Here is a 15,153-nt window from a genome sequence, read left to right as displayed (position 1 = left end):
GGGCAGACAGGTAGCCAGGGGAAGATCAGATAGGGTCTTGTAGACTTTGGTAAGGAATCTGGATCTAATTTTACATGTGATAGACAAGCATGGAAGGGTTTTGAGCAACGGAGTGAAATGATCCATTGTGAAAGGATCCCTCTGGCTGCTGCTAGAGAAAAGGCTGTAGGGACAAGAGTGAACACAGAAAACCATTTAGGAGACTGCTGTGGTGGCCCAGGCAAGAGACAGTGGTGACCTGGTCTACAGCAGTAGTAGTGGAGGTGAGGAGATTTAGGCTATGTGGTCAGAAGTACAGTTGGCAGGATTTGCTGGCGGATTGGATGTGTGAGAGGACAGTAAGACAACAGATAGGTTTTGCCCTCATCCACCTGAGTTCTCAGCTCTCAGACTCTTCCTTAGGGAAGACCTTCTCTGTCATCTAGACTAGGTGAGGTCTCCTGTAGAGAGGGAGAAAGTTACCTGTCCCATATTTTCAGAATATAAAACTGGAACCAGCATGTTCCTGTCTTTGTTAGCAGTGGTTTTTGTGAGCCACATGAGAATTGGCTTGGGTACAGTAATAAAATCTGCCAGGAGTCAGAGTCTCTATTCTATTTTTTCCTACATAAAGGAATGCTCTCTGAGAACATGTGGCCAAGAATCACACCAGGAAGATGCTATTATTAGCTCCATTTGACCCATAAGAAAACTGAGGCTCAAAAAGGTGAAGTAAGCTGCCCAAGGTCACAGAGCTAGAGGTGGAAGAGCTGGGATTTAAATCCAGATCCTGCTTCAGTTAAGAGACAGAGCTGTGTGCTCAGAGTAGAGAAGGAGTCATTTAAAGGATAAATTGGAGAAAAGAGCAGGAAAAGTTCATTCTAGTTCTTCATTTTTTTAAAATTTAGGCATAAAGTTGTAATTTTTTTGTTGGTTTACAACAGAGGACTTTCCTTAAGCAGCAGGTGAACTAGGAAGGAACAACTCAGGCTTATTCAAAACCAAAACAGGCAAAGGAATCCTGAAAAGCTGTTTTTTAAAGCTATATAGAAGTAAAATTTTAAATGAAAGCTCCCACAACCACCACAAGTGCTGCTGAAATTGTTGTAAAACTGGTCTCTGCCTCTTGGCTAGCAGGTAGTATTTTTTTAAAAATATATATTTTTATTGATTTCAGAGAGGAAGGAGGAAGGAGAGAGAGATACATCAACGATGAAAGGGAGAGTCATTGATTGGCTGCCTCCTGCACACCCCACACTGAGGATCGAACACCACAACCCAGGCATGTGCCCTGACCGGGAATGGAACCATGATGTCTTAGTTCATAGGTCAATGCTCAGCCACTGAGCAACGCTGGCCGGGCAAGCCAGTATTTTTAATTTACACTATTTGTCAGCTTGTAATTAAACACTTGTGTGATGATCTGATTAATGCCGCTCTCCTGTACTAGACTGGAAGCTACATAAGGGCAGGATCTGTGTCTATTATGCCCGTAGAGCCCAGTTCAGTGCCTAACACCAGTAGATACTCACTTTGTAATTGTTGCATAAATGGATGGTGCTGTTATCATGATTAACTTTTTGGAAAGCAATGACAATATATGTGATTTGATGTGTATGCTATTTTGTTGTATTGCTCCTTCAGATTACCACTTCTTCTGATCGATGGCACACGCACTTTCTGAGCAGCACTTTCTGATGACACAAGATATAATAAGACCTATAAGATGTAATATTATCTGACTAGACTTTGTTGTTGGAAAATATTCAACAAAAGAAAAAAAAGGAGCCCCGGCAGTGTTGTTCAATGGTTAGAGCTTCGGCCCACACACCAAACGGTCTCAGGTTGGATTCCCAGTTAAGGGCACCCACCTGGGTTGCAGGTTCGACATCCGGCCAGGTTGGGGAGCCTGGTGTGCAGGAGGCAATCAATCGATGTTTCCCTCCCACATAAATATTTCTCTCTCTTTCTCTCCCGCTCCATCCCTCCCACTCTCTCTGAAAAGCAATGGAAAAAATATCCTGGGGTGATGATTAATCAAAAAAAGAAAAAGAAAGGCATATTCATTTCTGCATTCTCCGTGAAGGTAAGCAACTAGTCATATGGATTCTATGCATGTGGATGATCATTCAAAACAAAACAAAAGAAAGCATGTACTTCTCAAATTTGATCATGTAAGGACAGAAAGGAAACTGATGTTTTTGTTGGGGGACTAAAGCCTAGAACTGGTACTTGTACTCCCTTAACTACAGCAGAAGTTGGAGTCTGTTCTGGACTTCTTCCCCACAGCATCTTGGTGGTGGTTAGCTCAGGAGAAGTGCTCAGCAAATACCCACTGGATAGTATTTCACTCTCTGTGTTCTTCCGATCTTCAGTGATCAGTCTCCTCTACTTTCCACTTTCATCTGCTAACCAATCAGTTAGGAAGTCTTATCAAGGGCAAATTGATTTATTCATCCAACAAACATTTGTTCAGGGCCTACTGGGTGCCAGGTACTCTTCTAAGTGCTGGTTAAGAGAAATAAACTAAACAGACATAGTCCTTCTCATGGAAGTTATATCTTAGGAGAAGAGACACAGGCTGCTAAGGAATAGTCATATGTCAGGCCACCCCACTCCATTCTGTCTCCAACAGCCTTCAGATATTTTCTTGGTCCAACCCAGCCTGAAAGCCAGCTGTATTTTAAAGTGCAAATCTTGAGTTCATATTTCCTGATTAAAATACCGTCTAGGGCCTGCTTAAATTTCTTATGCACACGAAGCCCTTCAGGATCGCCCCTGCTTACCTCTCCACCTTCATCTCCAGGCACCCACACGCCCTGTACACGGAGACGTTTTCATGCCTCTTTTCTTCCACCCGAATGTTCTCCAATCGGGGATCTCCATCCTCCAAACACCTGTCTACATGGCAGGCAACTGCCAGGCTCAGGGCCGTGACCCCTCCCGGGCAGCTTTCTCCCACCGGGCCCCGCGCCTCCAGCTCCTAGGAGGCACAGCATTATCTCCCAGTCCTACCATCCTTTCGTGGACTGGGACTGTGCCTCGTTCATCAATCTGCCAAAGGGCAGGCACCCAAGAATCGTTTGTGGGGTTAATGAAAGAGCCACGGCAGGTTCTAAAACGGACATTAAGAACCTCCGAGACGTTTACACTTCCGGGTGGCAGCTCAGCCTCCGAGGAAGGGCGTTGCTAGGAGAAAGGCTCGGTAGTCCGGAGGACCCGCAGAGAAGCGTGGGGAGAGCATGGTGTCAGCGTCTGCGCGGTAGACATCCTCCGCGGGGCGGGCGCGGGGGCTCCGCTGGCCAATTAACGGGCACGGCTCCGCGGGAGGGGCGGGGAGTGAAGCTACTGGGTGGTGGAGGGGGCGGTACCGAGGCTTGGAAGTCCTGAACCTAAGCTCTGGTCCCGCTGTTCCCCATTCTGCCCCGGTGGCCCAGTGGCGACCGAAGTCCTCCAAGCTAACCCTTGCCCCAGAGACGTTCTCTGTAAACTAAAATTTACCTGTTGCCCCCTTTAGAATCTATCTCGTCCAAAAGTGTGTGATGAGTGCACGCAAACAACCTGCACATGAGTCGCCTGGGACCTTGTTAAAAATGCAGAGTCTGATTCAGTAGGTAGGGTGAGCCTGCATTTATAACAAGCTCCCAGGGGATGCCAATGCTAAGAATTCTCCGACACACCTTGAGGAACAAAGGTATGAAACTGGTTCTCAAAATGCACTCACCTGGGAATTGATAGAAATGCAAATGTTGGGCCCTACTTCACACCTACTGATCTGTAAGTCTGAGGAGTGGGGCCCAGCAGTGGGTGATTTTAGGAGCCCTGTAGGTGATTCTGATGCATGCTAGAGTGTGAAAACCTCTGGACAGGGTGAAGGCCAAATTGAACCTCATCCTTTCACAGATTTGTGGCTCATTTGGCTAAGATCTAGTTTCTTCAGCTGAAAAATCAGATAAAAATATTAATGCCTTCCTAGTGAGTCTATTATGAGGAGGAAATGTGAGCTATACATGAAAAGTACTTGGCACACACAATAAGCATTCTATAAAAATTAGCTATAGCCCAGCCCTTCTGGCTCAGTGGTTGAGCATGGATCTATGAACCATCAGGTCACAGTTGGATTCCCAGTCAGGGCACATGTCCAGGTTGCAGGCTTGATTCCCAGTGGGGTTGGGGGAGGGAGCATGCAGGAGGCAGCCAATCAATTATTCTCTCTCATCATTGATGTTTTTATCTCTCTCTCTCTCTCCCTCTCCTTTCCTCTCTGAAATCAATAAAAGTATATATTTTTTAAAATTAGCTATAATCATTACCATTACTGCATGTTTATCCCAGCATTATTCATAATAGCCAAGACATGGAAACAATGTAAATGTCCACTGATAGATGAATGAATAAAGAAGAGATATACACACACACAACTGAATATTATTCAGCCATAAAAAGGAAATCCTGCCATTGGTAACAACATGGATGGACCTGAGGACACTATGCTAAGTGGAATAAGTCAGACAGAGAAAGATAAATAGTTTATTATCTCACTAGGTGTACCAGTTAATAATGTGGATTTTTTCAATAGATGGAGTTACATATATGTTGATATATATGTGATTTGATGTGTATGCTATTTTGTTGTATTGCTCCTTCAGATTACCACTTCTTCTGATCGATGGCACACGCACTTTCTGAGCAGCACTTCAAAACGTACAAAGAAGTGGAAAATTGGGTCTCTGAATGGTCTGCCTCAAAACAAGAAAAGTTCTATTGGGACGGTATCCAAAAATTACCTGAAAGTTGGGTAAATGTGTAGCTAGCGATGGACATTACTTTGAATAAAGCACTTTTGATGTTTCTCTTGAAATTATCGTGTTTTCTTTTATTACAAAATCTGCATTATTATGGTTAATAATGTGGATTAGCTTATTAACCGGTTAATAATGCAGATTAATTATTAACCAGTTAATAGTTTGAATTAACTATTAACTTATTAATGATGCAGATTAACTATTAACTGATTAATGATGTGGATTAGCTATTAACCAGTTAGAAATGCAGATTAATTATTAACCAGTTAATAATATGAATTAACTATTAACCAGTTAATAATGCAGATTAACTCTTAACCAGTTAATAATGTGGATTTTGTGATCCAAAGAAAACAGGATAATTTCAAGAGAAACATCAAAAGTGCTTTATTCAAAGTAATGTCCATCACTAGCTACACATTTCCCCCAATTTTCAGGTAATTTGTGGATACCGTCCCAATAGAACTTTTCTTGTTTTGAGGCAAACCATTCAGAGACCCAATTTTCTACTTCTTTGTACGTTTTGAAGTGCTGCTCAGAAAGTGCATGTGCCATCAATCAGAACAAGTGGTAATCTGAAGTAGCAATATAAAAAATAGCATACATATCAAATTGCATATATATCAACATATGTGTAACTCCATCTATTGAAAAAAAATCTGCATTATTAACCAGTACACCTAGTATATGTGGAATCTGAAAAAGCCAAACTCATAGAAACAGAGAGTAGAATGGTAGTTACCAGGGAAGGGTAGGGGAAATGGGGTTATAAGATGAATAAATTCCAGTTATAAGATGAATTTCCAGTTATAAGATGAATAAATTCTGGAGATCTAATGCATAGCATGGTGACTATAGTTAGAATAATGTATTATATACTTGTAGGTGCTAAGAGTAAATCTGAAATGGTCTCATCACATTAAAAAAAGTAATTATGTGAGGTGATGTATCAGTAACCTTATTGTGGTAGTTATTTCACATGTATACATGTATTAAATCAGCATGTACTACAGACTAAACCAGGGGTCCTCAAACTACAGCCCGCGGGCCACATGCGGCCCACCGAGGACATTTATCTGGCCCGCCGGGTGCCGCTGCCTGTCCTGCTTAGCAGCCGACTCATCCCGGGCCCACAGTGCACATAGGAATTTGTTCATAGTTGTTTTTTTTAAACTATAGTCCGGCCCTCCAATGGTCTGAGGGACAGTGAACTGGCCCCCTGTTTAAAAAGTTTGAGGACCCCTGCACTAAACTTTATAGATCACTTAAACTATCCTATCTAATAAAGATGGAATATGTAAATTGACTGTAACTCCATGACAAAGATGACGGTGCCCACAGCCAATAAGGAGGGAATATGCAAATTGATGCGACAAGGCGAGAGGCGGAAGGCGGCTCTGGCCGGAGCAAAGGCAGAAAGGAGGCTCTGGGCCGGAGTGAAGGCAGTGTCAGCAGCCAGGGGAAGGAATGCCTATTCTTGCATGAATCTTCGTGCATCGGGCCTCTAGTTAGCTATAAATGGCTTTAAGCGGATTATCTATAGACAGTTAATTTTAAGCAAATTGGCCTAGAATTACTTTGAATGGGTTGCATTTAATATGTAATTATATTTCATGTTTAATTACTTAAATAGTTGGTAGATTAAAAAATATTGATTTATTGACAATTAATTATGTAAACTGATAAAAAATCACAAAACACCAATGCTTTAAGAGCCCATTGGTAATAGCTGATAACTTCATAGGGTTGGGGGTAATGAGTAAGGATCAGGAAGCTTGTGGGGTTCAGGAGAATGTTTTTGAATTCAGTAAAAAAACATTGTGGTAGACCAACAAAACAAGTCTAAGGCCAGATTGGATTCCAGTATTTGACCTTTGCTTTTTGTGAATTGGCTTTATTCATGCTCATTATAACTAGTTTACTGTAAGGTGACACTTATTCTCAGTATGTTTAGCCATTATGATAGCAATTTAATATAAAAATTTAAGTAGTTATATATATATTTAATATATTTTATTGATTTTAGAGAGAAAGAGAGAGGGAGAAAAAGATAGAAACATCAATGATGAGAGAGAATCATTGACCAGCTGCCTCCTGCATGCCCCCTACTGGGGATCGAGCCCACACTCAGGCATGTGCCCTGACTGGGAATCCAACTGTGACTTCCTGTTTCAGAGGTTTAATGCTCAACCACTGAGTTACGCCTGGCTGGGCTATATCCTATATAATAAAAGGCTAATATGCAAATGAACCAAATGGTGGAACAACTGGTTGTTATGATGTGCACTGACCACCAGGGGGCAGAGGCTCAACACAGGAGCTGCCACCTGGTGGTCAATGTGCTCCCACAGGGGGAGAACAGCTCACACCTGGTGAGGGCAGCGGCGGTGGCAGGAGCCTCTCCTGCCTCCACAGCAGCACTAAGGATGTCCCACTGATGGCTTAGGCGTGCTCCCTGAGGGGTCCCGGACCATGAGAGGGCATTGGCCAGACTGAGGGACCCCCCCCCCCCCAGTGCACGAAGTTCGTGCACCAGGCCTCTAGTATTTTAAATAAGAAGCCTATTTGGTGGTGGCTGGATTAGACAGTGGCAAATGGGCAGAAGAAACCCTTGGTATAGAGGCCAAACATGTTCTTTCCTAATTCTCTGAAATATGAGGAAAACCACTTTTTAAGACATCTGAGTATGTGATTTTATGCAATTCATTTATAGCACTATCATAATTCGATAAACAACTTCTGCAACTGACGCTTTTTTTGAAGTCTGCCTCGTTATTCATTATGTATTTTCTTGGTGTGATTTTTGGCCACATGTTCTTAGAGAGCATTCTTTTATGTAGGAAAAAATAGATGAGAACAGAATAGAGACTCTGACTCCTGGCAGATTTTATTACTGTACCCAAGCCAATTCTCATGTGGCTCACAAAAACCACTGCTAACAAAGACAGGAACATGCTGGTTCCAGTTTTATATTCTGAAAATATGGGACAGGTAACTTTCTCCCTCTCTACAGGAGACCTCACCTAGTCTAGATGACAGAGAAGGTCTTCCCTAAGGAAGAGTCTGAGAGCTGAGAACTCAGGTGGATGAGGGCAAAACCTATCTGTTGTCTTACTGTCCTCTCACACATCCAATCCGCCAGCAAATCCTGCCAACTGTACTTCTGACCACATAGCCTAAATCTCCTCACCTCCACTACTACTGCTGTAGACCAGGTCACCACTGTCTCTTGCCTGGGCCACCACAGCAGTCTCCTAAATGGTTTTCTGTGTTCACTCTTGTCCCTACAGCCTTTTCTCTAGCAGCAGCCAGAGGGATCCTTTCACAATGGATCATTTCACTCTGTTGCTCAAAACCCTTCTATGCTTGTCTATTACACGTAAAATTAAATCCAGATTTCATGCATGCAAGGGATAGAAATGATGTTCTCAATGATGTTCCCCTTCCCACCATGTCTAATAAAATAAAGCATTGTGTTGGTGGCCATATAATTTATTATCCAAATAGGGACATTTTTTGAAAGTGAAACAGTGGTGATATCAATAGTTATACATATAAGCACAACAGGAGTAAACTGGGACTTCCCTGGCAAACCAAATATCTGGTCATCTTAGTCATACAAGTTGGAAAGGGTTCTTTTCATCATCACCCCTATTCTAATCCCTACATCACAATTTCACCCAGATGTTACTGTTTGCTTCCCTATTTAGATTTAGTTTTAGCTGACACTGAGCCTCAGGTCTTTACTTGATTTCTAGAGCAGTGGTTTTCAAAACTTTAGATGCACCAGAATCACATGAAGAGCTTATTAGAACATAGAGAGCTGGAACATACCCCCAGAATTCCTGAATCAATAGGTCTGGGGCAGGGACCAAGAATCTGTCTTTCTAAACAAGTTCCAAATGATGCTGATGCATCTGGGACCACTCTTAGGTTTTCACGATTCTAGGGCATCTTCATGGGACTCAGGGTTGTTCCACATTCTTTTTAAAATATATGTATATTTTTATTGACTTCAGAGAGGAAGAGAGAGGGAGAGAGATAGAAACATCAATGATGAGAGAGAATCATTGATCAGCTGCCTTCTGCATGGGGACCAAGCCTGCAAACTGGGCATGTGCCCTGACCAGGAATCAAACCCAGGACCCTTCAGTCCACAGGCTCTATCGACTGAGCCAAACTGGCTAGGGCCCACATTCTTATTGAACTCTACCAATATATCCTATATAATAAAAGCCTAATATGCAAATTGTTCGACTGGGAGTTGGCCTGCTCGCTATGATGTGCGCTGACCACCAGGGGGGCGGTGTGGAGCATGGTGGGCATCGGCAATGCAGTGCTGGCAGTGGGTGGCAGTGGAACTGCCAATGGGTCCCAATGAGAGTGGAACTGTGGTGGGATGGTGGAGCAGGTGAGCGGGCAGCGCCAGGCCAAGGTGGGTGTGAGCAGGGGCTTGATTGTCCCACCAATTGCCCTGCAGATGGTGACCAGCAGCCAACAGGCCCTGATCACCCAATTGGGGCCAGCCCTGGGCTGGGATGGGGAACTGGGGGTGACAGGAACAGAAGTGCTGGGAGAATGCAGGGTGTCTGCCGAACTTGTTCTCCCCAGGGACAACACCAGGACTCCAGGGCTCGCAAGCTGGGGAAGCCCTTCTCCCCCTCCCCGGCCTCCCTCCCCCCCCCAGTTGCAGCCACCAGGACCACAGAGGCCACGCTAGGCAGCCCAGAGGCCCCACGCTGAGCCCTGGCCTGCAGTGTCTGGCCTCATTCACCACATCTCCACATGGGAACTCGGGCGCTGTGACTCAGGCAGAGGGGACGTGTAGGGGTCCAGAGCCCAGAGGTCAGCTGGGACCTGCCCTTCCATGCCAGACACTCATGCTTCATCGGCCAGGCCTAGGGACCACACCCGTGCACAAATTTCATGCACCGGGCCTCTATTACTAATAAAATTTGAAGAAGATTGTTACTCCAGAATGCCAATTTAAAGCAGGTAATTATGATAATTGCTGAACTTTTATGTCCCCTGCAAATAAGTCCTTTCTATTTGTTTTTAATCCTCACCAAGGAGGATATTTTTCCCATTGATTTTTAGAGTCAGTGGAAAGGAGGGAGGAGAGAGAGAGAGAAATAAGAAAGAGAAACATCAATGTGGCAGAGACACATTGATTGGGTGCCTCCCACACTCGCCCTGACCAGGGGCAGGGATTGGACCTGCAACCCAGGTACATGCCCTTGACCAGGAATCAAAACCAAGACCCTCTGGTGTGCTGGCCAACACTCTAACCAATGAGCAATGCCAGCCAGCAAGTCCTTCCTATTTTTGCAGAATGTTGGCATGGAGATAATTCACACTATGTGAAATACCTTGTTAAAACACCCTGTCCACATATTCTCAACAGTACTCTTCATGGTCATCCTAAGGCTTTATTTACTTGGTCTACTTCCAAGCTCAGTGCTGGGAAGCACCTCTTTCTATATAGCAGTTTGCCAGGATTATCTGAACAACAGGGAGTGCCACAGGTTGAGGCACACTAAGGGACTGGAAACATTTAAAATATTTATCATTAAATATTTTAATCACTAAACCCCTATCTCTGTTTTCTTGAACTTGACCAGCAACATGCCACTGTGTAGAGAGCGCCTGGGAAGGCACATGGGCATTTCTTTAAATTGTCAGCTGAATCCAGAGCGGCCGGCAAAGCCACGCCCTGGAAACACATTCTGCCAAAAGGCAGAAGTGTTATCAGCTTGACCTTCATTTCAGCCCAGGTGCCAGGGGGTGGGTTTTATTATGTAAATCCAGCCAGGCACCAGGAACGAATAGGAAAACTTCCTGGTATTTGGGGTATAAAATAAACACTCTGCATCAGCTCTGGGTCACTGTCTCTCCATCAGAAGAGGGCAGCGGTGCTCCCTGTCCCAGCTTTTCCCTTCTATTTCTGTGTCTTGTCTCTTTCTTTTATTTCTCAATCCCCAGCCCCTCTACTCGAAGAATCGGATCATTCTCTTTCCGTGCTGGACACAGAAAAGAGAGACCCGGCCATAACACTGGGCTTACAGGGCTATAAAGAAACTACAAGGAACTGCATCTCTCAAAAGACTGGGAACAGCGATCTGGACACAGGGCACTTCTTTTCAAAGAAATCAAGTCAATTTTCAGAAGACCTATCTGATTAGCATGAAATTTATCTTAAAATAATACTTTCATAAAAGTAGTTGAAAAATAATATTTTCAGTGAACTTTTGAATCACTCTCCACATACCAAAGAGATGTAACTTCCTGTTATATTACATCAGATATTTCTTCTCTAATCCCAATCCCAGCCTCACTCCTGTGTAAAACTCACTTTCCTACCATGTTTCTCTTTTACTCTCTCATAATACTTATGACATTGGATGTGTCGGGGTTTTTCCCCACACCAAGCAATTCTCTGTGACACCAGTTGGGTGTCCTAAAATACAATTCAATTCTGACCATAACTGAAGTTAGCACAAACCCCAAAGGTTAAGGGCTCAGTCCTACAAGACTGCCCCTACTCAGATGCCAATTGCAAGTAATATAGGCCCCCAGGTTATCCACAACTTCTGTTTGACTCGGCTACAATTTAAATGTTCCCACACTCTTCCCACTCCTCCACCCTTCCTTTGATTATTTGCTAGAACAGCTTACAGAACTCAGGGAATCACTTACTTATGTTTCCAAGTTTATTATAATAATAAAGGGCATGATAAAGTATACAGATGAACAGCCAGATGAAGAGATTCATAGAGAGAGGTCTAGAAGGGTCCTGAGCTCAGGAGATTCTATCCCCTGTGGAGTTGAGGTGTGTCACTTTCCTGGTGTGACTGTGTTCATTGCCCCAAAAGCTCTCTGAATACCATACTATTGGGATTTTATAGAGTCTTCATCCCACAGGTATGATTAACCATTAACTCCATTCCCAGCCCCTCTCCAGTCTCTGGAGAATGGGGGGTAGGGCTAAAAATTCTAAACTTCTAGTCACAGCTTGGTCTTTCTGGTGACCAGTTCCTAACCAGAGTTGCAGTAGAATAAGTGATGCTCCCAATGCTCTTATTACTAGGGAAATTACAAGGTTTTCAGGAGCTCTATGTCAGGAAATGGGAGCAGAGACCAATATGTAAATCTTATATCTACATACCTACATATCTATATATCTACATATCTATATATCTATATATCTACATATATCTATATCTATATCTATGTCTATGTCTATATATCTCTATATACATATATAATTTCACACTCTTCTAAGCAGTACTAGCATGATATTAAAAATAACTCAGATTATTTTATTATTCTAGATTATTATTCCAACTTCTCATTTACATTGCTTTATTTTCCTGGTTACTAAATTTTAATTTCACACACTAATCCAGATTAATTAGTGTGTGAGGAGAGTATTTTTGAACCAGAGCAAAATTAGTATTATGCCTTTATGGTAGGTCTTGCGCTAAAAGTGGTAGATTTCTTTTCTTTTTTTTTTTTAAAGAAAGGGTTGAGGAAAGAGCGAACATGGGGGGAATATATAAAATAATGTCACTTTAACCAAGTTGCAACAATTTTTAACATTATGAAGACTGAAGCATGAGAAAAGCCTAATTCTTATTCTAGTTAGCCTGGGACTTAACTCTTTTTAACTTTCCAGTCCTATATATATGCCTGGACATATACCAAACCTCCAGATAATCCTCAGATTACCCTCTGAAGGACTAATGTATCCAGACCATCTGACATCAAACTGACATCACTACCAGATGTGACCAGGCCTCTAGGCACCAGTCTTTTGGACCACCTGACATCCATAACCCTGACTACCTGTCATCTGAATGATAACCATCCTGAATCAATCCTCAGGCTAAGAATGCAAGAGTGATCATTCTTAAGAATGCACTTTTTACTATAAGAACTTTGAACTTTTCTCTCTTCTTTGGAACACTTCTAGACTCTTTTTGAATTCATTCAACAGGGTATAGTTTTATCACTTTCAAGTATATTATATTGGCCTAAGTTAGTATCCTATATAATCCTATATAATAAAGAGCTAATATGCTAATTAGACCAGATGGCAGAACGACCTTCTGGAATGACCAGTGGGTGGGGGGTGGGGCTGTGAGGCAGCAGCCAAGGTGGCCAGGGCTGCGAAGGCCTACTCTTGCATGAATTTTGTGCATCAGGCCTCTAGTTAATTAATAAAAGCCCTCAAGGGTCATTCTGTAATAGGAATGTTCTCTATTAAAGTATTGACTATTTGCAGATAAATCAATATGAAAAAGATGCTTGGAAATTGTCAGTTTACTTAAGTAATTTAATTGCTCCTTTGAAATTTGTAGTATAGTGAGAATACACCATCAACTTCTGATGACCTGGCATGATAGGAAGGAGGTCAAGTAGGTCACATATACTTTAAGATAGTGATTAAAACAAAACATAATGTGAAGTATATTTTAATGTAAATCTATTAACTTAATATTACATACATTTACACATTCATTGTTCTATAGACATTATTTAAAGTATAAAAACCTTTATAAAACACAAGTACAATAATTTAAAAACCAAACTATATTTTAAAAATCTATAAATTGCTTGACAAAAAAATAGCTATGCTCCTAGTGGTTAAAATAATTTGTTATCCTCTTTTCCAGCTGGAAGGTGGAGGGTACAGAAGAGAAGGAGGAGGTTCCTGCGGTGCCAGAAACCCTCAAGAAAAAGCGAAGGAATTTTGCAGAGCTGAAGATCAAGTGTCCGAGAAAAAAGTTTGCCCAAAAGATGCTTCGAAAGGCAAAGAGGGCCCTAGCTGGTTTGGCTCAGTGGATAGAGCGTCAGCCTGCAGACAGAAGGGTCCTGGGTTCGATTCTGGTCAAGGGCACATGCCTTGGTTGCAGGTTCCCCAAGGGCCCCCCTCCCCACCTCCTGCCACTTCCCGGGGCCTGGTCAGGGCTAGTGCAGGAGGCAACCAGTCGAGGTGTTTCTCTCACATCGATATTTCTCTGTCTTTCCCTCTCTCATCTACTCTCTCTAAAAATCAATGGAGAAATACTCACGAGTGAGGATTAAAAAAAAAAGGGGGCAAGGAGGAAGCTTATCTATGAAAAAGCTAAGCTCTATCACAAGGAGTATGGGCAGATGTACAGAACTGAGATTCAAATAGCCAGGATGGCAAGAAAAGCTGGCAGCTTCTACAGACCTTCGGAACCAAACTGGCATTTGCCGTCAGGCTCAGAGGTATCATGGTGTGAGCCCAAAAGTCCGAAAGCTGCTGCAGCTTCTTCACCGGCACCAGATCTTCACTGTCACCATTGTTAAGCTCAGCAAGGCTTCAATTAACATGCTGAGCATTGTGGGACCATATATTGCATGGGGGTACCCAAACCTGAAGTCAGTACATGAATTGATCTGTAAGTGTGGATATGGCAAAATCAACAAAAAACGAATTGCCCTGACAGATAACACATTGATTGCTCGATCTCTTGGTAAATATGGCATCACCTGCATGGAGGATCTGATTTCATGAGATCCCTACTGTTGGAAGCAACACTTCAAAGTACTGTTCAAAGAAGTAACAACTTCCTGTGACCCTTCAAGTTATCTTCTCCACAAGGAGCAATGAAGAAAAAGACCACCCATTTTGCAGAAGGTGGAGATGCCGGTAACAGGGAAGACCAGATCCACAGGCTTATTAGGAGAATGAACTAAGGACTCTACCATGGTGATTTTTTGTAATCTGGTCAGTTAATAAACAGTGAGTGCTTTAAAACGGGGGAAAAAAAAATCTATTTTTAACTGAGCTCTGTTTTTTTTTTAGTAAAGCGAGGTTCGGCACTGAACACACCATCCTCTTTTCTCCCTAATAGTCCAGCAGACCTTTGGGGTGATTGACCTGGGGGTAGGGGTGACAGTGTTCATGGATGGGCTTGAAAGAGTTCATGAGCTCCAGAAAACTGAATGCAGAATAAAATGTATACACACATGTGCATATATATAGGGTGTCCCAAAAAAATGTAGAGACACTGAACAGCTGATAGCTCAATGGATGTTTCTTTCTTTTCAGATGTAAGCCATTGGAATTAATCATTATTCAAAGGGTGACATTTTTTGGGATACCCTGTATTTTGGGGAGAAGATGGGGTCCATAGCTTTCATCAATTCCTTAAAGTAATAAATATAGGAAAGCAAGGACTTTTGTAAGTCATGATGGGGAGGTATCCACAGACATTGAGGGAGCATGAGGGTCAAGTCAGAAGAAACTGTTTTGAATGAGATGGGAGGCCTAGTGGCAGTACACTAATATCAACACAGCATGTTCATGGTTGTGTTAGATAGGACAAGGGTCTCAAGG

General features: G+C 42.7%; 1 pseudogene across 1 annotated transcript; it reads left to right on the top strand.

Moving 5' to 3' along the window:
• The first annotated feature begins 9,115 nt into the window (after window positions 1-9,115).
• Window positions 9,116-14,505, top strand: LOC308252713 (large ribosomal subunit protein uL30-like; annotated as a pseudogene). Its single transcript has 3 exons — window positions 9,116-9,195; window positions 13,460-13,595; window positions 13,881-14,505. The product of its transcript is annotated as a large ribosomal subunit protein uL30-like (transcript).
• Window positions 14,506-15,153: the final 648 nt, after the last annotated feature.

The sequence above is a fragment of the Plecotus auritus genome (genome assembly GCF_963455305.1).
Source record: "Plecotus auritus genome assembly, chromosome: 7".
In the NCBI taxonomy this organism is placed as follows: domain Eukaryota; kingdom Metazoa; phylum Chordata; class Mammalia; order Chiroptera; family Vespertilionidae; genus Plecotus; species Plecotus auritus.
This window is presented reverse-complemented; position numbering and strand designations above follow the sequence as displayed.